This window comes from Halichoerus grypus, chromosome 12, assembly GCF_964656455.1.
Source record: "Halichoerus grypus chromosome 12, mHalGry1.hap1.1, whole genome shotgun sequence".
In the NCBI taxonomy this organism is placed as follows: domain Eukaryota; kingdom Metazoa; phylum Chordata; class Mammalia; order Carnivora; family Phocidae; genus Halichoerus; species Halichoerus grypus.
Genome location: NC_135723.1, coordinates 49,975,875 through 50,003,280, shown reverse-complemented (window position 1 = coordinate 50,003,280; position 27,406 = coordinate 49,975,875).

The following is a 27,406-nucleotide window of genomic DNA, read 5'->3' as shown; positions in this document are numbered from 1 at the left end:
TAGCCTTCCTACAAAGTGGGCAATATTGTTGGGAGTATGCATACTATTAATGATTTTTTAAAAAGCTAATATTACTTGAGGACAAACTTTGCATTCTCCTCTCATATCAAAGGTCTAAAGGGAGGCAATCTGGAAGCTATGGGAGCTCAGTTTCATGATCTCTTCAGGCACCCAGGCTCTTTCCAGCCACCATTCTCCCACACCGAGGTATGACACTTGTCCACAAAGTCCAAGACAGCAGCATCTGGATTCCAGAGAGCAAGAGAGAGGAGGGGCAAAAGGGGCACATTAGCTGTTTCTTAAGGAAGGTTCCACAAAGCTGCCAAAGGATAGTCAGCTTACATCTGATTGGCCAAAACCTAGACACATGACATTTTGTTGCAAGGAAGTCCGGGATACATAGTCTTTATTCTGAGTGGCCATATGCTAAGCTGAAATTTGTCACTATGGCCAAAGGAAAGATGAATTATTGTGGGGGCCAAATTGCAGTTTGTGCTTCAGAGGCCTTTTTGCCTAAGGAGGGTGAAGGGGTGACTTCATTTTTTTACATTTTTATCTTATGGGTTGTCCCCACTGCAAACAAACTGTTGTCTACAACGCCTTTCTGTACTATTACCTTTCATTCTTTTGGAAGATATGAATGGAAGGAACAACTGGACATGGGTACCCATGTTTAAATGCTTTCCCTAATTTATTGTCCATCTTTTGTTGTTCGTGGGGGTGCCTTGTTACTTCTGGCAACATATTAAGATGTATAGTTAATGGGAAAAAGACTCCATTTTCTTTTAAAAATTACTTTTTGAAGCAGCATTGTTAGTTTTTTTTTTTTTTTTTAAGATTTTATTTATTTGACAGAGACAGAGATAGCGAGAGCAGGAACACAAGCAGGGGGAGTTGGAGAGGGAGAAACAGGCTACCTGCTGAGCAGGGAGCCCAATGCTGGGCTCAATCCCAGGACCCCGGGATCATGACCTGAACTGAAGGCAGACGCTTAAACTGAGCCACCCAGGTGCCCCAGCATTGCTAGTTTTATCAGCTTTCATGTGTTCTAAAATTCTCAGGTAGTTGAAAGGAATAAAAGCCTGGAGCACTGAGCATTTCTTTCCTCACATAACTGACGGTTAATTCTCAATTACAGACCTTTAGATTAAGAAGCAAAACATCTAACACAACATAGGAATGTAATACATGTGCGATGAATGAGTGTGAAGAGGGGAGAAGGGAAGGGAGGAGGAAAAAAGAAGGAACAGATGACAGAGAAAACAGAAGAGAAGAAAGGAAAGAAGGCCTCTAGCAATACAATAATTTCTTCTTTGACTCCCCTAAAATCCAAGAGATCACGAACTTTCTCCATCATGAACAGGAGTTCAGTGGCTAGGTATTGCCAAGCTCTTCCTCGGATGGAGCAAAAATCTACATCCATATACTTCCCCCTTGCACGTGTCCCACCCTACCCTTACCAGAACCAGAAGTTTAATTTCCATATCAGGGTATATTCATTTTAGGCAAGTACTTTCAGACTAGAACAAGGATCACTTCATTGGTAGGTATCTGGTTTTTAAGTGGTGAACATGTTTATGCATTTTACAAATAGAGACAGTAATGCGCACAAGTTGCTGAGCAAGGCTCAGAGGACAAAAACGGGTCACAGGAAAGCTCTCCACCTCCTTGGAACGCACATAATAAGTGAAGAGTTAGGTTACAAAAACATAACAGTATGTTAGTATATGCAAAGATCTAAAAAAAGAAAGTAAATAAAAATAACCTAATTTTGGTTAAGGGGCTCATAAAGCTGAAATTCTTCACTGAAACATCAGGTCAATGTTTGGATCTTAACTACCATTCTCCAAACCTCTCACGACTGCCAGATCGGCTCAGAGATTTCCATCCTGCCCTCGTCAGCATGCACTCATATTGTCAGCGCAGGATGTAGGGACGTGGGTTTGGAGAAACTATTCCAGGAAGAGTCATGAATGCAATTTATACGCAGCCATTTGTTCTAACAAAAGAAGCCAGCATTACAAAACTAGGCTTTATTTACGTGCAGTACAGCTAAGAGTAAATTACACTCAAAGTGAACACCCACAGGGGTAGCCAGAGCTATTTACTGCTTTGTCATGATGAGATATGAAAACAGAGTTTCTGTGACTTTCCCCAGAGTAACTAAGGCCAGAGTTAATTTGAAAGTAATTGTACACCTTCCTCATAGGGAGAGTCAAAATGGACCAAATTATAGTAATAAACTAGGCTTTGAAATCTCTTTCCCGAAATGTTTCACAGCTATAAAATTATTTATTATTCTTTCTATATTCGGCAAATATGCATTTCTTTTTGTTAGCCCTCCCCACGCATGTGCAATTTTTTATTTAAAATAAACTTTTTAGGGTAATGCACTTTCTAGACGTGTAAATAAGATTGCAGGGAAAGAAAACAAAGCGTGCCTGCCACTCCAGGAAGGAAAAACAGACCTTCAGGACCAATGATCTTACACAGACAAACGTCAAGCCGTCAAAAGAAACCAAGAGTGTCTGCCAGTAAATCCAAAGTTTGCATGGAACCAAAATGTTGGCTCCTTTCATTTTGATGAAAACAGACTCACTACCAGTTGAGGTGGAGATGTCGGACTGTGATTCTCTCATTTTTTACAAAGGAAATACAAAATCTGAATATTGTGAGAAACAATGTAACACAAATTACGGAAACCACTGTATCTGAATGTACGGAGAATCATCTGACTTTCTTCTTTCTCCCAACACTGACCTCCTTTTTTCTTATCAATCTGTACTTCTGACAACCACATGTCTGTATGTAATATACAGACCCATAAACAGTCACATATAATAGTTGTGTCCACATAAACAGTTATGCAATGAAAGCTTTCTTTCACCTGAACATACACAGAGAAAAGGGGAAAACATTGTATACATAATCCTTCCTCTCTTCCGCATGGTTAGAAATAGATTTACACCCTGAATTTTGTTTTAAAAATGCCAAATATGAGGGAGTAAACCCAGACTATGATTCTAGTCTCAAAGCATAGATCTTAATAGAATGGCACAAGGTATCTAATATACTCTTTCTTTCTCCAAAAATATACCTTTCAAATAAAATCCATAGTAAAAATGAGTGGCTCTTTCTCTGTTAAAGTTCATTACACAAATTATTTTTCTAGCCCAGCTGTTCACATTCTCCAAATTAATCTGCTTCGAGAAGCCCTTAGGAAATTCATATTGACTCAACCTCACAAAATTTTAGGGTTACTGTATCATTGCTTGTTTTGTTTTGACTCTCCTGAACTGATATGGAACAAAGAGCTGACTTCTACTTTCTTCTCAATAAAATTAAAAAAAAAAAAAAATCAGTCAGGCATCATGTCGTTTTGATTTGGACGAGGCTGCTACCTGTTTCTAATTACTAAATTACCTATTTACTTAAGTCATTAGGTGTTTGTGGCTTCTCCATCCAGTGGTTCACCCTGGAGGGTGTTCCTTCATTGACAAACACATTTCATTTGATGAAACTTACTATATTTTCTCTGCCAAAAGAAAAAAAAAAAAAACTATTTGAAACACAGCCAGTATCTCATTCCAGGAAGAGAAAAGGATATCAAGAGTTTCCATGGCAATCAGTTGATGGAACTAAATTAGGCAGGAAACCTCTTCAGAATGCAAAATAGTCTGCAAAACAGAGTGGTTTGAAATATCCAGGAAATGTGTCACAGCAAAACGAAAGAAATGGAGATATGAATACCTCCATTATGTAAACTCTCTAACCGTAAAATAAACAATTAAAAACTCGCCTTTGTCCTACAAAAATAAACTCCCAAACAACTGTCATCTCTAATCAAACCCTTTGTTCCCGTTGGTTTTAGTTTTTTAAGTCTTATCTTTTGTGATCAACATCATGGAAGAATATAAATCCAATTGTTTATGTAGCTAGGAAAAATAATTTCTTTCAGGTTATTGCTGTTAAAATTTAGTTTGTGCATCCACTTCGTAATGAAACTGTACAAACTTCATATTTCTTTACCAGGGAGATCAGAAAGAATAATCAAAATTTACTTTAATGCAGCAAGAAAGAAGAAATAAGTAGATTCCTTAGATTAGAGAAAGGAATTGAACTTTTAAAAACAGGACTTTCTGTAGTCATTTACATTATTGATGATTTAAAAATATTCTATTTCCCGGAGTAAAAAGAAATGAGCCTTGAAATTCCAGAAGATAGAGGAGCTAGAATAAACCAAGAACGCCTCACCTCTCTCTGGTCAACAGCCAAAGCTTCAGCACAGTTTCCTTGGAACTATGGTAGTTACCTGTAAGAGTATTTATTTTCAGAATATTTTCAGACCACCCAAATGTTTTTTATCTTTTTAAGTAGAAGGTTGTTGAAACAAACAGTTCTAAAGCAGAAAAAAAAAAAAAAAAGACACATTTCTAAAGCAGATTTACAATAAAATTTTAAACCATTCCTAAAAGTCCATGAACCACTGGTTAACCTAATTCTTAGGTTCAACCGGTACTTGTTTTAGGTAAAACCGTAGGGTCTCTTCTGGTAACAAACACCTAACACAAATTTTAGGATATACATCGTAGAAGAGGAAGGTTTTATAGATTTCTATGTCAAATAGTCTAGCCTAATTTCCATTGTGACCTTTAAAGCATGATCTCAGTGATTACTGTGTATAATAATAAAAACATGAGTGGGTACATTTTCACATGAGTCGCTTGATGCACCTTTGCTAGCATCACTGTGCTAAGCCTTCCCCCAAGGTTTTGGTACCAAAATCAGCTTTGTACAAACATGACGCATCATAATAATACACGTACACACAATTTTACATACAGCGAGAATACAGTCTTAAATACCGCACCAGTAAGCAGAACGTGCCACAGGAAGGCCCACCTGAGAGCGTGACCAGAAACTCGACTCTTCTGGTTCATGGCCACCAGCTTCTATCACCACCATCCTTCCCAAATCTCTTCCCCAATTCCATTACAGTCCTCAAATCACTAATCTCACTGGTGACAAAACATTAACGAGATCTTTTTAAATACAATCTCTTAAAAATCTACTTTAACTTGGAAGCGGTTTGGGTTTTTTGTTTTGTTTTGTTTTGTTTGTATGCTAGGTAGAAAAAAAGCAGGTGGTCTTCTTAGTTTGGATTAGCAGATAGAGACAAGAATCTGAGTGCGAGTGGTTTATTTGGGAAGTGCTTCCAGAAAGAACAGTGAAGGACTAGGGAAGTGAAACAAAGAGGGAAAGAAGCCAGGACAGGGTGTGTGAACAAGCAGATGACCACCGTGTGACCTGGGCTCAGTCCCACTGAGATCCTCTAAAAAGCTGTGCAGAACATCCCTCAGAACTGTCTCTGTAACAAGAAAGCTGATGATACGTAGCCACCAGCTCCCTTCCCTTATTAGTTAAGGGTCACTCCTACGGTATTAATTCCTTCACATCTCTGGCCTGTCCCTCTTGAACCTACCATAGTCTCTGGTCAGGGAAAGCCCTCAGACAGAGAGACTCCAGACACTTCACTTATTCTCAACTAAAGTTGAGTGACTCAGAGGCTCGTAAGTGTTAATAATCCGAGTGTTTTCTGGTGTTGGCTAGCCCTAGTGCAGTGTCCAGGACGTCTAGCAGAGCAGACCAGGTTTTGTTCAGAAGCACTTCAAAAAGAGCACTGTGTTTTACCTGGTCTCTGGAGACAACCAAAATTTGCCCCCAGTAATGAGGAGGACCTCCTGACCCAAATGTTCGAGTGTGTTTGAAGGGGGTTCTTTAGTGCAGAGTCATATATAAAGGCAACAAAATAGCAGGAGACACAAGGCAGAATGAGACTTGTAATTTTTCCTGTATTGTTAACTTAGAAACGAATATGCGTACAAAAACTAAAATGTGTAAGGCGAGTGTAGAACGCAGTCATGCTGTTAACATCTAAACCTCCTCGTTAAAGGAATCCGTGAAACTGGTTTCACTGAGGGAAGTCTTGCACTCTGCTCCTTTCTGTTATCTCCTGGTCCTTGCTTTCTAAGTCTGCCCTCACCTGAACTGCCACATTCCACGGTGTTTATGTTCTTCCATGAGACCATAGCAGAATAATTGCTTCCTTGATGCAAGGCTCCTGATAATAACCCCAGAGAAATCTGTTTCCATCTGTTACCGCTGAAAAAAATTACAGGGTGTTGCTCAACACTATTCCTAAAGAGATTGCTTTTCTTTGATTACATTTTTTTTCAAAATACCTGCTGCCTATTTTACCTTGAGAATGACCATTTTTTTATTCACAAAGCATTGCAAACTCCCAAATCTATCTTTCTGAAATACCTCAAGGTGTATCCATGAGAAAAGTACTTTCCTGTTTTAGCTTTCACTGGGAAAGGGGATTTCCCAGTATTTTCCGTCCATGTGCAGGAGTCTTCAAACCCTGTGGAATTTCCCGCGAATCATAAATGTATAATATACTTAATAAGGCCCTTCGAGTTGGTTGCTTGAGGTTTTATTGTTTAATAACTTCGTGCTCACTAATATGTAAGTTAGACTAACATTAAAGAAAAGAGGTTCAAGAAATGGTCTTATTTATATGGGACCACCTCAAATCAGGACTTGAACTTTACCAAAACATACTATCTAAGAATAGCACATTTAAAACACAGCATATAGTACAAGCACAAAAGGTAGAGCTTGAAGCCTAAGTTTGTGACTTACTAGCAATTGACTCAAGGCAAGATGGTAACTTCTAACCACTTAGCCTCATCTAGTAAGTGGAGGATTGTCCCCTATGCCACAAGGTGTATGGCCATTCTAAATGAGACAGCCTAGACAGTGTCCTCCATTGCTCACATTACAGGCTCTCAGCAAATATATTTTTTTAAGATTTTATTTATTTATTTGACAGAGAGAAAAAGAGAGAGCACAAGTAGGCAGAGCGGCAGGCAGAGGGAGAGGGAGAAGCAGGTTCTCTGCTGAGCAGAGAGCCCGATGCTTGATCCCAGGACCCCGGGATCATGACCCGAGCCGAAGACAGCCACTTAACCCACTGAGCTACTCAGGCGCCCCCTCTCAGCAAATATTAACTCTTTCCCCTTCCTCCAAAGTTTCAGTTGAGAAAAATATGAATTTAGGGAGTAGGTGATACAAATATCCAATTGAATAGGAATGGAAGTGAGTGTTTTTGCATGTTGTAATAAATCACTGAAAATTTATTCTCATACCATATTCTGTCCGGAGAGCAATGTACATTTCTCTTTCCAAATACCACACATCAGTGCATCTGTTCTTGTTTCTAAGTCAATGAAGCTTATATCTCACTGCAAATAGTAATAAGACATGTGACCAACCCAAACCCTAAATTTGGAGGGAGGTTGAGAAGGTATGTTAATCAGGTTTGAGATTACTAGAAGGGAGAAAAAAGAAAAATGGAAATAAAGTGTTCTGAAATAAAATGACTGACAATACACTGCCACTGAAAAATTTAGGAAAAAGACATATTTCGCTTCATTTTCTTATTAGCAAACTGCATCGCTCCTCTCCGTGTCTTCTTTATCAGATTTGCCACAGAAGGTGAGAGACACAAACATATTGTATGCCTGGAAAAGTAAATACTGTCCGATGGAAACGATGCCTCCCTTTTTTCTTTGGGTATCACATGTCAGGGCTAGACTGACTACTTTTGAGCATAAACAATTCAATCAACTCATCTCTGTACCTCTTAGCCTGAGGAGAATTAGCTAGAAAACCATACTATTTTTGGCTTTTAGGAGAAAAACCTAATGTAGAGAACTGATGGATGGATTTTGCAATGTCATTGTGGGTGAAGGGGAGTCATGTGAGGACAATAATTTTTTCCCCATGTTACAGACGAATTTACCAGGCTTGGAGAGATTTGGTAACTTGACTGAAGTCACAAACTAGTAAGAGACAAAGCCAGCATTTTTAACAAAGTGTAGTTTAAAGAAAAATTAGTTTGAGTGTATTGAGAACCTATCATGTACCAGTCATGGTGCTCAGACTTATCTAGACCCCTCACAAGGGTTCTGTATGGCATTATTATTGCCCTTTCATAATTGCAAAAGCTATGACCCACCCACTTTCCCCAAATTAGTTACATTTTCTGCAGGGTTAAATTAAAATTCAAATCTGTTGGCTACAAAATCCAACATTTTCATCCACACTATGATACTGTCGCCTAAGAACTGTCTACATTAAATTCTAAAAATATTAGCAGTGCAATAAATGTTGATTAGCTCATCCCTCAATAGCTTCAATATTTCAATTGACTGTGCTGATGTTTCTATCTTAAATTTATTTTGGTTCCTTCATTGTAGAAGGAGCAATATTAAATAATGATAAAAATCCTGCCTTTATACCAAAATAATATGGAATAATGAAAAATAACTAGAGGCATTCAGTTTTTTACTAATGAATGGTGAATATGACACAATCCATGCAAACACAACAATCAGCAGTGAAGTCTTTCTAGAAATACTTAGCTTATAGAAAAGGAGTAGGCTGAAAAAACAGGCAGAGAAATAGACATTCATATAATCGATACAGAATGAAAGTGAAAAAAAAGAAAATTTTAAGCCTGAATTTTCATTATTCAGCTCTGTGGCCTCATAATGCCAGAACAGCTTATTTAGAAAAAAGCTTACTAAGACAAAAACATTTAAAAGAACATGCAACATAGACAAAATTTCTCACAATTTCATGATGTGCAACATTACACAGCAACATGCTCAATTTCAAAGTTATCATTCCATACCCTGGGTGATTTTAAATCCTGAACCTGGAGGATAAAGACTTGAGTTTCCTCTTGCAGAAATAGTTTAACTATAATTCTATTGCCAACATTAAAAATAAGAAATATGTGTTATTAGCAGCTGCATATTTGTTTGCCACTGTATAGGAGAAATGGGACAAGGCTGATATTAAGTAGTCAAAATACTCCATTTATCTAGGACTATTTTATTATAAAAAATACATATGGAAATATTTCCTTCTCTGAAAGCACTATATTAATATGTTTGTGTTAATAAGTTTTAAAGCAATTTTTCCTCCACTGTGTATTCATCATTCTCTTTTCTCCAAAACTTTGGTCATTAAGTGAACTATGTAAATCATTATTTTTATAAGATCATTATTCTAATACAACTTTTAGAATAAGAAGAATTGTTTATGCTATGAAATGAGCATACTTTCTGCTAATATAAGGGGTAACTTGATCAATTTAAAAAGGATTGCAACCCCTCATTTTATATATATTAGGGCTCAAATTTAATTTACATAATTTTCCTGGATATTTCCCAGAAAACCAAACTCTACCTCTGGAAGACAGAAATTGATGTTTAGCAATATACTCTAGTGTTTTTGGTTTCACAGTGGATATTAAGATGGTAGGAGAGTAAACATGTTGCCACATCTAGAGTCTGAATTAATGTCTTCTCTACTAGGAGTAAACCAGACTTGACCTAGTATACTACAAATAAACAGCTACCCTCTTGGCAACATCTCTGTGAGTTAAGTTCCTCATATTTTCTATAGCATTTTAGAGTTTCAAAAGCATTTCCTCACAAGTAACTTTTTAAAAAATTTCCTCTTATCCTCAAAACAAATCAGCAAAGTAAGGATTATTATCTGTTTTAGAGATGAAGACACCCAAGTTCACACAACACACACGTGTGTTACCCCAACTTTCACAGTTAACAAAACAGACTAAACTTTCACCCTTGCTCTACCCTTCAGTTATCCTCTTTTTTTTTTTTTCTCTCTCTAATAATAGGAACTCCCAGCACAGGTTGGAACAGGCAAATGGACTGTTTGTAGCTTCCATTTAAGGCTAATACTCTTATTTTAGATAACAGGAAAACCACCCAGAGACCATTACTTACAGTCTACAACTCCTTATATACTAATAATTTTAACTAAATCAATTTGATGCAAAACCTTAAAGAAAAATTCAAAATAATTTTCATACCCAAAAATGTATGGAATTCCACCACATAAGATAACATCTTGATCCTAATCAGAACTCAACAAAAATAGAGTTGAAAAGCAGATTCCTACAAGGGCATCAGGACACAGAGCTATAGAGCTATGCAGAGCATCAGAAATTGTAGTCATCTTGCTGATCATTAGGCATTGACTGTATCTATCATATAAGTGTAATATTTCAAATTGTCTTACTTATTCATTTATTTGAGTGGGGAGGAGGGTGGATGGCAGAAGGAGAGGGAGAGAGAGTCTCAGGCAGACTCTGTGCTTAGTGTGCAGCCAATGCGGGGCTTGATCTCACGACCCTGAGATCAGACCTGAGCCAAAACCAAGAGTTCCATGCTTAACCGACTGCACCACCCAGGTACCCCCAAACTGATTCTTGATTAAAAAGATGCAGCACAGAACAAGGATTATGAATACAGGTTTTAAGCTTTGGATAGCTTATTTAACTTCTCTAAGACTCAATTTGGATGTGCTCCTCTATAAAGTTGAGACAACGGGGTATGCGGGGGTGTTGTTTGTGAAAATTAAATGTATTTAATGTATGTATTACATGTAAAGTTCTTAGCACAATCATGGATATAATAAGATCTCAGTGGATTTCAAGTGTTGGATGCGACAGCATTCGAATGTTAAGCAGTAGAATAACAGTGACCATTATGACACCTCCTTTCTCTTGGGCCCTGATGGAGCTGGATGGTTCACCCACCTGTATTTACCTATCCAAACCTGAGTCCATAGCTCTTTCTACAATTCTGCAACAGTGCTGGCAGGGTCAGAAGCAACCACCTGGCAAGTGTCTTCCAAACTCTGCCACTGTCACCAGTATTCTGAGGCCCTTCAGCCAATCCCTTCTCAAAAATTGGATACATCAGGGTACTTGGGTGGCTCAGTCAGTTAAACATCTGACTCTTGATTTTGGCTCAGGTCATGATCTCAGGGTCATGAGATCAAGCCAGACTTGGGCTCTGCACTGGGCGTGGAGCTCACTTAAGATTCTCTCTCCCTTTCCCTCTGCCCCTCCCCCCTCCTTGCATGCGCTCACACTCTCCCTCTCTCTAAAAAAATGGCTACAAAATAAAATTGGAGTTATTGAATTATTTACTACATCAAGAGAGTATGATAGTATGATACAATATGATAGAAAAAAATCAACTAACTTACAAGATTGACTCCTAACTCTTTGGGAAATAAATATCAACTATCCTACTCTGCAACATAATTTCCAAGTAAATTAAGTAGCACAGTGTAAAAAAAATAAAACCATAGAAAACCAGAAGAAACTGTAGGTATTTGTCTGATCTTATAGTGGGAAAGGCCTTTCTAAGCATTTTACATACATATATAATATATGGCCAAAGAATAAAATAAAACTACTTCAAATTTAGTCAAAGAAATAAAAACTCAATGCCATATCATTTTTCTTAGAATATGGGTAAGATAAAAAGAAATAATATAATATTGTCTATCAATAGTGTTTATAGATAAAGTCATATACTCAAAGTAAAAATCCATTAATACATTGCTGGAGAGATTTTGGCAATTAAAGCCTTATAAATATCTATACTCTGATTTGAAAACTCCCCCTTGAGGAATGTAACCTAAGAAAATTCTCAGAGATATGTGCAAAATTTTTAATTTAAAAAATATTCATTATAGCGTTATTTATGGTGGCAAAAGATTTTATTTATTTATTTATTTTTTTTAAGATTTTTATTTATTTTTTGACAGAGAGAGAGAGAGAGACAGCGAGAGAGGGAACACAAGCAGGGGGAGTGGGAGAGGGAAAAGCAGGCTTCCCTGCGGAGCAAGGAACCCGATGCGGGACTCGATCCCAGGACTCTGGGATCATGACCTGAGCCGAAGGCAGACGCTAAACGGCTGAGCCACCCAGGCGCCCCGGTGGCAAAAGATTTTAAAACAACATAAATATCCAAAATGATAGGGTTAAACAAGTAATGAGTGGGATTTTCATACAATGGAAGAAAACATAATCATACCGAATGATATTATAGAAGTTTTTATTTACCTGAGAAATATTTATAATACACTGTTATAAAACATACAGAATAATTTGACCTTTGCAAACTTACATATCTATACACACAAACACACAGCAAATACCAAAGAAAATGTCAAAGATACTTATCTCTGCACAATAGGATTATGGGTGTTTTGCTTTGTAGTTTCAGAAATTTATATTCAGAAATATATATAGATAATTTTTAAACATGTACGTGCATATATATATATATATATATAACTTTTTAAATTTTAAAATGCTGTTCTTAAAATACCTATAAAACCAGTTGCTTAAAAGAGAATGCGGGAGAGAAAGGAGGCTAACATAAAGCATGGAATGAGCATCAGACGGTGATGTGGAGAACAGTGAGAAAATTAGTGTTAGGCCAGCACATCCAAATGGGAAGATGCTCATCTTCAACTGGTCTTCCAATAACCAAGACTCCAGCCAATTAACTTGCATATCTGCAAGGCCATTTGACTGAAATTAGGCAGTTGCCACACTGTAAGCCTCTTCCAGTTTCTGGGTCATTTCCATTGAAAACGGGAAGAAAGAAGTGGCTGACATAGCTGCTCTTCCCATGGTTAGTCATGTCAGTGAGGGGCCAGGGAGAGAGCAGGGGAAGTTTCCTGATTTTTCCTTAGAAAGATACTTAGTGTCAGCAGCTAGCTCTCTAATCTCATTCTTTTAGCAAACACCCTGCCTTCCTGTCCCCTTTGAGATGCAAGGAAACATTTGCAGTCCTTGTGCTAAAATTTAAGTAACTTAGTAACAATATAAATAACAGATGTTAGTTTTCACAAAAGCAATTTAAAGTGATACCTCAGGTCCACTTCCCAAATTGTAATTCACCTGACTAATGTTATAGAAGAAATGACAGAGGTAGAAGAGAATAGAAAGAAGATGGGAGAGTGGGACAGAACAGAGGTGTGGAGCAAATGTCCTTAGATTCTTAGAAATCCAGGGACGGCACTATGTACTCTGAACTTCTACTATAATGTGGTCAATGTCTACTCTCTAAGGAAAAAGTCACACATCTGAAGCCTCATCTCCTGAAAAGCCTGGAATCCTTGGAAATCCTGCTAGAGGCTGGCATCTGCCTTTGTGCAGGGTTAGACCTGTGTTCTCATTTCTCTCTTTCTTCAAGTAGTTAAGAGAACCAGGCAGCCCACCTTCCCTCATCTGTTACAGGAATGGGAGTGTTTTCTCAAGGGACAAGCCACAGCTGAAGACCATGTTAAAAAGAAGAAAATGGGCCCAAAATGTATTTATGTATGCTAAGCTCCAAATCAAGATTTAGCTTAATTACAGTTTTGTCTCTCCCAGAAATGGCATCTTTTTTTTTTTTCCTTTTTCTTTCTTCTTGAGAGAGAGCGAGAGAGCATGTAAGTGGGGAGGGGGGAAGGGAGAAAGAGAATCTTAAGCAGGCTCCACACCCAGTACAGAGCCCGAGGTGGGGCTCGATCTCATGACCCTGAGATCATGACCTGAGCTAAAATCAAGAATCCCACGCTTAACCAACTGCGCCACCCAGGCGCCCCAGAAATGGAATCTTAAACCAGTGAATCAGAAATTGTCTAATCACCACTAGTTAATCTGCCTGATAGACCTCTACCTTGCCCTAAAGGAAAGTGACCTTGTAATAACCAAATTGTTTTGCCTAGTATAATTTCCTTGTTCCTGCTCCCTTCTGCCTGCAAAGCCTTCCATTTTTAGCTCCTTTCTCTCTGCTAGATTGGGTGCTGCCTGAATCATTCATGAGTCATTTAATAAAGCCAATAAGATCTTTAAAATTTACTCAGTTGAATTTTGGTTTTTAACAACCAGGATCCCAAAGTCAGGGCTGTCCCTCTCATTGTATGTCCCCAAAAACCCCTAAAAAGCAGGGTTGGTATTCTCCCACCCACTACCCCAGGGTAATTCTGTATTACACTGAAGAGAAAACGACTCTAGCGTTTGCTTGATTAAGACTTTCCTTCAGTCATGTATCAGTCATACTTCCTTTTGGAGACATGGAAGCCTTCAAGATAATACTCTATTTACAATACAAATCTAATTTTCCTTATTAGCTATTCTGTTTTTCTTGACAAATTAACATTTGATAGACTTGATAATTCTATTTAGAGACTTTGTTATGGGAAAAACAACCCTCTACAAATGACTAAATTCCCTAAGCTTACCTCACTCATAATTATTTGATACAAGGTACAGATTGCTTTGGTATTTTGGTAAAGGGGATTAAGATGTGTAAGATTTACTTGCTCGTTAACAAGAAAATAGCTGAGGGCAAATGGGTTGAATTTAAAGTTCCCTTGAAATACTGAATGTCCAGGAAATAACGACCCTGTATGTATGAAAGTACGTTTTGGCTTTTCTTTGCCGACCTCAGCTCCACAGGGAAGATGTATTCTGATATTACAAAGAAAAAAAAAAAAAAAGAAAGAAAGAAAAAGAAAAAAGGCACTGTTTTATTATCTTGGACTACATCTTTAAGCAAGGCCAAACAGAAAGAATTCTAACGCCACTTCCTGCCTCCCCGGGCTAGCTCTTATACTTCGGCAATGACCACAAAATAGACGTAGATTATAAAGCACCAGCTAGTATAGGTCTGTGGATCTTGTTTCAGTTTGAAACAGAGAAATGCCACTAATCCAATTAAGAAAGTTCAGCTTCCCAGGTCACTGAAGGAAAATGTCTCTCAGGAGAGATTTGGACATGATAGAATTAAGGTTTGATTCTCTCCAGTACAGGGTTTTGTAGACCTCTAGGCCAGGAAATTAATTAGTGATAAGCAGAAATCCATAAATATGTGAAAATGTATTTGCAAGAAATTTGATAGAGCATTTGTTTCTCCACCATCTTATAAACAAAGAGCATTTAAGTATCTTTACATATGTATCTTTATGCCTGGCTTTCCTACTCTCTTTGCTTTCTGGATAAAACCATATGCTACTGCCTAACCCAGAGCTCACCTTTTTTCTTTGTAAAATTTTCCCAGTCTAAGATTGTTTTATTTATCTTAATTCCTATCATAGCCATTTATTGTTTAGCTTATCATTTTTTACCATGTTATCATTAGCTTATCTTATTATCTTGTATTCATTTATTCACTCACTAACTCATCCAATCAACAAATACACATTCAAATTTATACTGTGGTGGGCATTACCTTAGTTCATGGGTATGCAATAGTGATCAAAATAGTGGCAGTACTGCCATCATGGAGCCTAAATTGTGCTAAGTTCTAGCAAAAACAAACACACACAAAACACAAAAAGCTAGGGAGCTAGAGAGGGAGTAACATGGGAAATGTACTTTAGTTGGGTGATCAGGTATTGCAGGTGGTAATGGACATCTGTCACTAGGGGCTACCCACTGTGTTGTCAACCCCTTTCCTATATTATGATTGTTTCCACATTGTGAAAACAGCCTTCTTAAGGTGGAAACCAAAAATCCTATAGTATAGGACAAAAACTTGTCATGCTTGTAGGGGCCACTTTTAGGCAAGAGGCTTGAGCAACATAAACGTGAGCAAGGCAAAAGGGCCCACAGTGACTACCTAGCTGAATGCAAACAGGCTCAAGAAGCCATAGGCCCTAACTGACAGTGGGCTACTTAAAACCAGGCACAGTTCCTAAGATTACCACAAAAGGGAAAATTCCATAGTCCCCATACTCCCTCACTCCACCCTGTAACTATAGCCCCTCTCCACCACCTTGTGGCAGACAGTCTCTCTTTTGCTGTCCTGCCCACTGCTCCCTTGTAGTGTATTCAATAAACTTTTATCTCTTTTGTTCTGACTTTCTTTCACTGCCTGTGCGCCCAGCTCCCATCTGATCCTTATGCCCCACAATGCAACTTAGATTTTTTCAACTGCCTCCTTCCTTCAAAGGTACTACCCACTTCTGGAATTTGTCACTGCCATGAGATGAAACTCTGACCCACATGGTCAGCTTCTCTCAGATGTTAAAACTATCTACCCTAAAATTCCCGTCCACTTACTTAGATGAAATACCACAGTGCCAGGAGTAGGATCTGGCTTCCTGAATGGTCACCAGTGGACTGAATTATACAACTTGAATGCAGGAGGGAACTGGCCCAGTCTAAGGTTGACTTTGGCCAATAGGAAATAGATATAAGAAGCTCAACAAATAAATTGTTCCTCCTTTTTCCCTGCTGAGGATTACCTTGAATCAAATTCTCTTTTCAGTTGCTCCAGAGAACAACAGCATGCCAACGGACACATGCTCAACAGCAACCACAGTAACGTATTATAGCACCTTGTTCTGCCTCTGCTTTTCCCTCACTCTCAGTTCTGACTTTATACCTTTCAAATACCCTGTCAGCATATGAATCCTTGGCTCTGCCTTCTGGAGGACCTGGTCTAAGAGACTTACATTTCCTACACTCCTTTGCAGCTATGAATGGACATATGTCCAGGTTTTATTAGTCAGGTGCACTTGAGATTTGGATGCAGATAAAAGCAATCTGAGTAAGTGGCCACTGGTGTGGACATCTTTTAGCATGTGCTTTGGTGGGAGTAGTATCATGGATCTTCTGGAATTCAGATCCAAGATCCATGAATGACAACTACCATCCTGGGATAGTAGAAGCTGTGATGTTTTTGCTAGAAAAGTGTCATAGTGTATTGGGTATGGTCCTAGCTATATCATTAGTCTTAGTTCTACACTCTTTTTGGATAGTCTATAATCTGATATTCTTAATAAATTTTTATGCTTAAATAGTACAAATTTATTGTTTGCAACTAGGAATCATGACCGATAGAAGGTTAGTTCACTGAGCACCCATTCTGAACCTCCTCTTTTCCTTGCAATCTTTAAAAAAGGAGACTAAAGTGAAATATCTAAATTTCTATTCTTATTTGCAGCTAGGGGTATCTCTGCGGTATAGCGCTGGCTTAAGAGACAGAGGAGGAATTTCATTAGTAGGGCTTCGCTTCCTGATTAAAAAGAAAAGGACTTGTCTTCACACTTTTCTCTTGTTCCTGCCTTACAGACAAATGTTATACTTCTGCCATGGCAGTCATCTTGGAACCATGAAATAATAGACCAATACATTAAAGATGGCAGAGTGAAAAGAAGGATAACAGCTGGGTCACAGATGGCAGCACGAATGGGTATACTCATGAGTTACTGCACCATCTCTGACATCTCTACACTAACCTTATGTGTAGGCTGAATTGTGCCCCCCCCCAAAGTCCACACCTTAATCCCTGGCACCTTCAAATATATTATGTTTATAAGGGACTCTGCAGGTATGATTAAGTTAAGGATTTTGAGTTAGAAAGATTAGCTTGGATTACCCAGGTGGGCTCAATGTAACCACAAGGGTAATTATAAAAGACAGGAGAATCAGAGTCCAAAAGAAAAAAAATGTAAGGATGGAAGCAGAGGTCAGAGAGGAAACTAGATGCTAAACTGCTAGCTTTGAAGATGGAAGAAGGAGCCATGAGCCAAGGAGCATAGGCTGCCTCGAGAAGCTGGGGAATACAGAGAAAGGCTTCTTCTCCCAGACTTTGAAATCAACACAATCCTCCTGACACCTTATTTTCAGCCCAGTGAATCTAATTTCAGTGACGCTAATTTTCTGAGCACTAGAACCATAAGATGCTAAATTTGTTTTAAGCCTCTGAATTTTTGGTAATTTGTTACAGCAGCAATAGAAAACAAATGTAATGTATGACACTCTTAATCTGTCATTCATTAATCAGATCTTCTGTTACTCACAAAGACATTCCTTACTGATACAACATAAGCTTTTGTTTTATTGTGGAAAGGATTCTTGACTGGAGGACAGAAGACCTTGTTTTCCATCTTAACTGTACCACTAAATGCTTTGTGGACTTAAACAACATCAGTTGTTGTTCTTCTTGTTGTTGCTGTTTTTTAATCTACAGTTGGGATTCAAATATTACATACTTTACAGGACTGTTGTAAAATTTAACTGTCTCAGCATATGTGAATACGTTGCACAATCTCTGAACTGTCATATATTAATAGAGTCAGTGTATAAGTGTCTAGGTTTTTTTTTTCCCTGCAAATTTAGGATATCTAACTAGATTAGAGGTGTCAAAATACCTAACATACCTGCCGCCATTCTCTATGCTGGGCCCTTGCAGACTTAAGTAATCTATCATAGAACTCTTTTTTTTTCTTAATCTAAATGCATCCCCAGAATTCTCAAGAAGTGCTCCATGCAACCACTACTATTTCATCAGTGTTGACACAAGACTATAAAACAATTTACAATGCCGAGACTACAGGGTTTCTAAGATCTGATCTATCTACAACATGCCAACTCCAATATTTTGTACATACGAGTAAATTACAAATAACTGCAAATCTTATGCTATAACAAAAATTCAATATATATAAAAATTACAAATAACTGCAAATCTTATGCTATAACAAAAATTCAATATATAATAGATATTGATATGCCTATCTTATGAATATGATATCCCAGTTTATTCAACAAGTTAAAACCCAGAGTATAATTACTGTATACTCAAAATCATGCTTTTATTCCTTTAATTTCATTTACTTTTAAGATCATAGTGTTCCATCTTCCTTCTTCCTTCCCTTCCTCCCTTCCAGACTTTCTTTCTTTCTGTCTGTCTGTCTTTGCCATAAGGATACTCATGAACACACCAAACACACATACACAGACTCAAACATACACACAGCTATTCAAACTTTCCAAAATCTAAAAAAGAACCTACACTCAAAACAAATGTACAATGAAGTATTTATTACACAAAAATGAGATTATACACACCCACACAGAGAGGATATGGCAAGAATTTCTGGACAATGCTCTATGCCATATTTGAGACAGAACAACTCTCAGTCCACTCTCTAAAATCTCTGGATATTTAGAAATTACCCCAAATTCCCATACATCATTTGAAGTTAAAGTTCTCTGCTCTCCAGGTAGTAGGTAATAAAACTCAAGATTTAACTTCAGACGTTTACACTAATCCACAGGCATCAGATTTACCTCCTTAGCCAAGAGAGCAACTAGCGAGAGGTATTTCATTCCCGTACATAGAAGGAGGAAGTGTGGCTTTTGTCAGCTAATTCACTGAGCACGAGAGCAGAGTCAAGCCATAGCTTTAATACATTTATCTCAGAGGCTTCCTGAGGCACTGAAGCATGAGATCCAGGTCCTCTCAAATGAGGCTCTGCCTTAAGTAATGACCAGAACACTTCCATGTAAAAATACTGTCCATTGGTATCCTATGCCCAGCTAGGATAGAGCTTCAGTTAAAAAAAATGTTAATTATTGATTATTTAAGATATTTTAGCCAAACTATTTTGGAACTAGTATTTCTTTGGAGATCAATCTCCTGCATTATATGCTTCTTGCCTTTTCACTTTACATGAATACTTCATGAGTGGGAAAGTGAAATATTTATTTTTAGCTCAATTTCCCTTACCTTCGTGTAGGAGAAGGAATAAAACAGGGGAAAAGGGATTTTTTCACTTACCACCTTCTAATTTTACTTTCTAGCGTTCTCCTAAAATAAATCAGTCCATTCCAACAGATGCAAAAGAGGGAGAATATTCTTGTTATTAAGACAAGAAAATCTGGTCATAAAATGAATCTTGAAAACATACACGCACAGTTATATTGATTAGCACAGTCTATGAACCAGAAATCCTTTTGGCCTGGCCCCAAAAGTCAATGTCTGGAAAAACAATAATAATTAAAATTCTAATCCATGTTTCTGGTACAGTAAAGCATTTCTTAAGACTGCTTATGCTAATTACATTCAGATGCATCAACATTATGATATTATTAAAAGTGAGAGGAAGAAGACAAGTCAAATTCTATTATCACAAATGAGGTTTCATGTTTCCATGCTAGAACAGTTAGCTAGTTCATTATACATAATTGTAATTTCAATGATGGGCTAAATTCCAGGACAGAGATGAAGAATCTTAATGGAGGCTGTGATGTCCCATTGAAATATCTGTGTGCTGAATCTAAGATATAGGAATTAAGAAGTATTATCACTAAAATATAGTATGATATTTTGAATAACTCATGAGTTACATAAAATGTAGACTAGTAGAAAACATAGGTGTAATAAAATGATATTCTATTCATGCATTGTAGTGAAAAGCAATAATAAAATGATATTCAATAGAACCCATAACCCCAGGGAGCCTGGGTGGCACATTTGGTTAAGTGTCCGACTCTTGATTTTGGCTCAGGTCATGATCTCAGGGTTGTGAGATCGAGCCCCCATGGGGGGCTCTGCACTCAGCATGGAGTCTGCTTGAGATTCTCTCTCCCTCTCCCTCAGCACCTCCTCCCACTTGTGCGCTCATTCTTTCCCTCTCTCTAAAAAAAAAAAAGAAAAAGATAACCCATATCCCTACAACAGTGAAAAATATCAGTGAACATGATTTTACACTGAGACCTAGATATACATACTCAAACAGAGCCCTTTTTGAGAAGGGCTGAAAATAAAGCATTCACACTTTCAAAATTTTACCTCAAAATTTGTCCTGATCCTTTAAGACTCTTTCAGTTTTGAATTAATCTATGCTGTCTAAATATTCATTATGCACTTATGAAGGGCTGAAAATAAAGCAATCATGCTTTCAAAATTTTACCTCAAAATTTGTCCTGAACCTTTAAGACTCTTTCAGCTTTGAATTAATCTATGCTGTCTAAATATTCATTATGCACTTATGCAAAAAAAAAATTACTAACTTTCAAATAGAGTACATGAGTCTTGGCGTTACGTTCCATCTTTAACTATATAAGGCAATTGTTAGACAGTCTTACATTATTGAATTGTATTGTACTAGGATAATTTGCCAACTACAATAAAACTATGCATGTGATACAAACAATTCAAGCATAAAACCACACAGCGAGGTATGGTGCACAATAGAGAATAGACAGGCAAACAAAGAGGAGAAAGATTTAGGACATGGTGGAATTAGACCTGGTTTTTAAAGGGTAGTTAGGATGTAAAAAGGTCTAGCAAAGACAAACTTGGCCATTTTGTTTAACTTGATTATTATTGATAACCAATCTAATATAGACAATGAGAAATTTTTTGAGAAAAAAATTCTGCTTAAGTTTAATGTATTAGTGTCGATTACCTATAGATCACCTTTTTTGTGATGGCATGACATCTTTACAGATTTTCATTGTCTCCATGAATCACTGTGCAATCAATTGTCATTTTGCTAAATTTGCTTATAAAAACATTTAATCCTCAAAGCACCTGTGCTTTCTATGAACATACTTTCTAAACACCTTTAGTAATTTCTCCCTTTTTTGTGAAGAAATTCAAGAAATCTTTTTTTTTTTTTTAAGATTTTATTTATTTATATGACAGAGAGAGACACAGCGAGAGGGACAACACAAGCAGGGGGAGTGGGAGAGGGAGAAGCAGGCTTCCTGCAGAGCAGGGAGCCCGATGCGGGGCTCTATCCCAGGACCCTGGGATCATGACCTGAGCCGAAGGCAGACACTTAACGACTGAGCCACCCAGGCGCCCAAGAAATTCAAGAAATCTTAAATTTCATCCATCTTGCTAGATTATCACAACCACACACATAGTTGTATTTATAATCCCTTACAGAATTTCTTTTTTTTAATCCTTTTTTCTTTTTTTAGATATTTTTCTTTGTCAGAGAGAGAGGGGGGAGAGAGAGCACGCAAGCAGGGGGAGTGGCAGGCAGAGGGAGAAGCGGGCTCCCCGCTGAGCAAGGAGCACGATGCGGGACTCAATCCCAGGACTCTGGGATCATGACCTGAGCTGAAGGCAGACGCTCAACCAACTGAGCCACCCAGGCGTCCCCAGAATTTCTTTTACAGAATTGAATTCCACAGATTACCTTAAGTACTCTATAAGAACAGCCATATGAATATTACTACATTTGTACCTATTAGAGGAAAGTTCGAGATTATACACTCTGTATGTATACTAGAGATCTCCACTATAATATACCCTATCTTATAATAAAGATACAAAGAAAATGTTTTTCTCAGACTTCAGCATAATGAAAATCTCTACTTCTTATGAACAAAGATTTTCTTTTATTTTATAATCACCATGAATCTAAACACAGATATTTTCCTGTTTTCTTTTTGAAAGAAGAGTGGAAGAAAGGCTAAATAAATGATAGACTAATATCTCAATAAACGGAAGATGGTCAAAATATTTCACCCTTTCCTACCATATTAGAGTAAATTGAATTTCCACCCAGCTAAACTCTACAAAGTAGTTTGGATCTACTCCAAACCACTAATTACAGAAATATCCACATTGAATATATAAAAACCACATTTTCTTCCTCTGGTTATTCTAGAAATCCAGAATCTGATATACTAGTAGCCACATATATAACTGTCAAATTAATTAAGCTGACATGCACCTACATCTATTGTAGGATATTGAGAAACATTAATTTTTTTATCAAACAGTATCAGCAGACATAGTAGAAAATAATTTTGAAACTTCTAGTACTAACAAATAATCCATTTTTAGTACTTTAAAAGCTAATCATTTACGCATTTTGAGTTATCTTTTCTTTCTTTCTTTTTTTTTTGAGTTATCTTTTCTATTTTGACTTTGTTTCTTGGTTTCAGTCCATGACTCATTTTAATAAGCTACGTGGCTAACAAGTCTCATGGGAAAACTGTTTCTGCCTGAAGACAAAGTAAGACACAGGAAAATGGTGCATGGAAGAGCTGGAATGTTCAGCTGGCCCCCACAGCCTCCGTCCCCAAGTGAGATTTTCAGGATGACAAATCTGGACCAGGAACCTTAGCTGGGAGTAATGAAAAGACTTGTTCTTGGATGTGGAGGATGGCTGCTGAAGTTGTCTTCCAGCCCAGCCCCTCAAAGATTTGTGCCAATTTCCTCAAGAATGGGGAGATATATTAAATATGAATCAAGAAATGCACTCCGTTACTAGATGTACAGTAGGGAAGAAAATAGGGTCACTGGTTTTTGACTCACAAGTAAGATCAACACATGTGATAAGATGATACTTACCACCAATCTCTGCATAACCACAGTTGGAGGAGAACAGAGAATCGCTACTTGCCAAATTGGTGATACAGGAAATGTGACCTGAATGCAGCTGACAGAAAAAGTGATGTCAAGAAAAAATGAGAGGGAGCAAATATGAGAATATACTGGGAACCGGAACCAGACTCCCCTTAGCCAGAAAGAATGTGGAATCTAAAATCAGATAAAATGATCTTACCATCATTTTATGCCTTTATTGATTCATCATACCCAATGGCTAATATAGTGTTAGGAAATGGGCTTTATACAAGTATGTAAATGGGTAATAGCCTGCTAAAGTAAGAATTTCATTTAAAATTGTTAAGATTAATGTCAATATTCAAGTTCAAGACACAGAATAAGAAGTTCAAAACAGCAGAGAGAACCAACACAGAAAATGAAAAAAATATGATGTGTTCAAGGCACATAAATAAGACTCCTGCAGTGGCTGAAACATGCAGTGAATCAGGTAGTAAGATGACAGTGGAAAAGGAGAGTTGAGTCAGGTTGTCATTAATCTTATAGACCAGGATTAGGAGTTGAAATTTGTTCCTAGAGAAATTTGGGAGTCATTGAAGATTTCAGAGCGAGAGAATTGTATGTGTGTCTAAAAAGTAACAATACTAATAGTTTGGTGGATGGATCTGAGGCTGATGGCAGGCAAGGGATGCTGAGGACCTCCTCCAAGGACAGACTGGGGATGATAGTGAAAGATACGTGATTTGATAGAAGCAAAAGGATATGGCAACTGATTGAAGTGGAAGGGCGTTAGGAGGTGCTAAGAAGTCACTCACTTATTCAATATCCAAGAGAATTTATTAAGAGCATTCATTCCATGTGCCAGTGACTGTGCTTGATACAATGGTGGACCAAAATTACACCCCTGTGATCCTGCAAAACAAGTGGAGAAGTGAAAAACATAGTCCTTTAATAATCACTCAAGTGTGTTTTTTGCTTCAGGCCGTAAGAAGTTCTAAGAAGACAAATTCAATTTTGAAACAGCTTATGAAAAATAAAGCTAGGAGAGTGTCTATGAGGAATTAGCATGAGAAGTGTAAGATCCTTAAGAGGTAACTAAGGGAAAGGACATCTGAGAATGTTGCAGGTGGAGAAAGAACATGGGTGAGGTCCTGGAGGGAAAGGAGTCTAGTATGGCTTCACTCTAAAAAGATGTTCATGGGCTCCATGACAGATGGTGATACTGTAAGGTAGAAATACAGGAAGAGTAGTAGGTCTAAGAGCAGGAGGGGAAGAAAGTAAAAAAATATGTTGTACTTGGGATACTTGAAGTTTAAAATGACTGCAAAACACTGGGCAGGGCAGGTAGACAGAGCTGGAGTTTGAAATTTTGGACTCCTCAATGTCCATGGGATACTTTGATTCATGACTTAGTGAAGTTGCCCAGGGAATGTATGTAGAAACAATAGGGTCAAGAATGGAACCCCAGGGGAAAACCAGTAATTACAAAATAAGTAAAGTAAAAAGACAGACTGAGGAGACTGGGAAACAGCAGCCAGAAAGGCTAGAAGAGGGACACAAGAATGGTGTCATGAAAGCCAATGGCAGCGATTTCCACAGAGACGATAGCTAGTTAGGTTAAATGTCATAGATGGATCAAGTCATGCATACAGTAGAGTCCATGGTTGGGGAAGTCAGAGGCCAAAGATAACCTAAGCAAACAAAATTTCAGTTCAGGATAGTCAGGATAGTTACTGAAGACGGAAAAGAGGAAAAGTTCCACACACATTAAAACAAAACAAAACAAAAAATTGGTTTAATTTCTATAGCTCTTAGTTGTACTTAAATTGTTTTTTCTCACACATAAAACCTCCACTACCTTTGCGAAAACCCACGATCGAGAAGCTAACTTCCATGAGTGGTTAGATACTTGGTGTGGCACAGTTTACAATTCTTTAAACTAGCCTGATTTTTTTTTCTTTTTGAAAACAAATCTGGTATAACTTGAGAGAACAATATTTTTTGTTTCGTGATTTCCTTGTAGAATTAGGTTTGATTTTCAGAAAGACAAAGGTTACATGTGTGGGGGTAGGATACCATCTTATACGCACAGCAGATTCCAAGAAAGCATTTTGTGGCGTGGGTGGTTAGGCAAATATTCTTTCCTCAGTTCCGGTACTTTCCACTGGACTTTTGCTTCATAAGTCTGAACTTGCCTATTGGGGGAAGCAAAGAATGTGGCAGAAACATGTGTCAGCAAGTGTATGCTTATTTCGAAACAGTCCCAAAGAATGAAATACGTAGGCCTGATGACTTCGATTGTATAAAAGTAAATGACCCTTCAAAATGATTGGTTAACACAAATGTAAATAAATTAAGAATTTTCTAAAGAAATAAAATGATACTTCTCCAAGTGGTGATGTACTTTTAAAGCATTTTAAAGCTATAGATGCCTCTTAATTAATATCTTAGTATAAATTAACACAAAAAAACACATTTTCTTCTCTCCCCACTACCACTAGGTACCAGGTAGGCAGGTGCATGCATATGCACATGTGCGCATGCGCACCGCACCCCCCGCGAGACACACATAAACCCCACAGAGACCAAAAGAAAACTAAGAGGCCATACAGAGCTCAGATAATTTCCAAGCTAGTAGTAAAAGAGTAGAACACGTTATTTATTTTTATATTAATTACTTGTAGATAAATAACTTCTGGAAAGCTTTACTCACACCATAAAGAGATTCAATACTTCATGGAGGAACTTGAGAATAAAGATATATGGCATAAGATGATACATATGTCAATTTAGCGTACTGAACTGATTTTATTTTAAGCAGTGAGTCTTTGTTCCATATTGACTGCTAAGTTTTATTTCGTCTCTTTTAATCTATTAGAAAATCTCACTATTTTTTTTCTATCCGTTTAGCCTCAACTTCAAAACAGTAATCATGGTGATAAAAATAGCTACTATTTCTCTAGTACCCCCTATGAGGCAGGAAACATGGAGTAGGTGCTTTATAAATATCCCATTTTCCAGATGAGGAAACTGAGTCTCAGGGAACTGATGGAATTTATCTGGGGTCACACAACTAGTTGAAAGAGCAGGATTGAAACTCATGTACTAATCTGAAGTCCAAACTCTTTCCTTCAGTCAGCTGGAGTCCACTGCTATACTAACAGTTGAATAGAAGGTGAATTCAGAGACATGTGGTTACGATGCACCATGAGATAAAAATAAATAAATAAAACTAATGCGTAGGAAAAAAAAAAAAAAACCTGTTAAATATGTGAAGCCAAAGCTTCTTATGTGGTTTGAACATTTGTTGTTGCAGCTGAAAATGATTAAATTTAGAAATCCCAATCAAGTGTTCACAAAATGATTTTTATTCTGGGATCAGGCTCCACGTTACAACCATTTTCATAACTTTCTTAAGCAATACATTTTGGCTTGACCACCCTCTGCTTGAAACTCTTTCCCTTAGTTGTTGAAGTGAGACCAGTATGTGTTTACTCAGATCTTCTCTGCAAATATGCCTACCTTGTTCCCTGGCTCTGTTCGCTCTCCAACATAGCACATGCCCCGCGGTCCCAGCCCCTGCCCCTTCATTCTATTCTATCTGCCAGGCAAAGCCACTGGCATTGGACTGAAACTCAGTGGTACACTCCGCACAGCATGGCTGTCCCTTATGAGGGAAAGAACAGGTGCTTTACAAAACTAAGCAATTCTCAAAGCATTCCCAGTGTGTCATTAATTTTATTATCTCATCACACATCCCGTGATGTGACACAAACAACTTAGATGTGAAATGGAAAGGAGAAAGAAACCCCTTCAAAGGAGCATTGGGGACATCTCACACTTGCTATGCTCGAGGGCAGAGGGTAAATTACTACAACACAGAGGCTATTCTGTTTTGAGAGAAGTCTAGGCTGACTGTAAGAGAATGACAACTGTAAATACTGTCAGCAGCCACATCAAAACAAACACTCAGGTGCACAACGTGACATTACTGCTGGTGATCTACCCCCACCCAGAGATAGTGATCTCCACCAGGAGTGTTCTGTTTGAAGGGCAGAAGTTTAAGCGCTTGCAGAGCTAGCCAGGAAAAATATCATAGACCCTGAGACTTACTGATCAAAGCCAACTGAAGTTCCCTAAAGGAATCAGGATATGAACCAATATACATGTTTCTTAAAATGAGGATACACTCAGCTTATGTATATATAACCCCTGGATATGGCCCCACAGGCATCCTAGTCTAGACCACACCCTTGGAACTCCAAAAGAATTTAAAGAAATAAGCTTGGCATGGCCAACACTCTTGTTCATGGTTTTAGGACTGGAAACCTTGAAATTCCTCACATTTC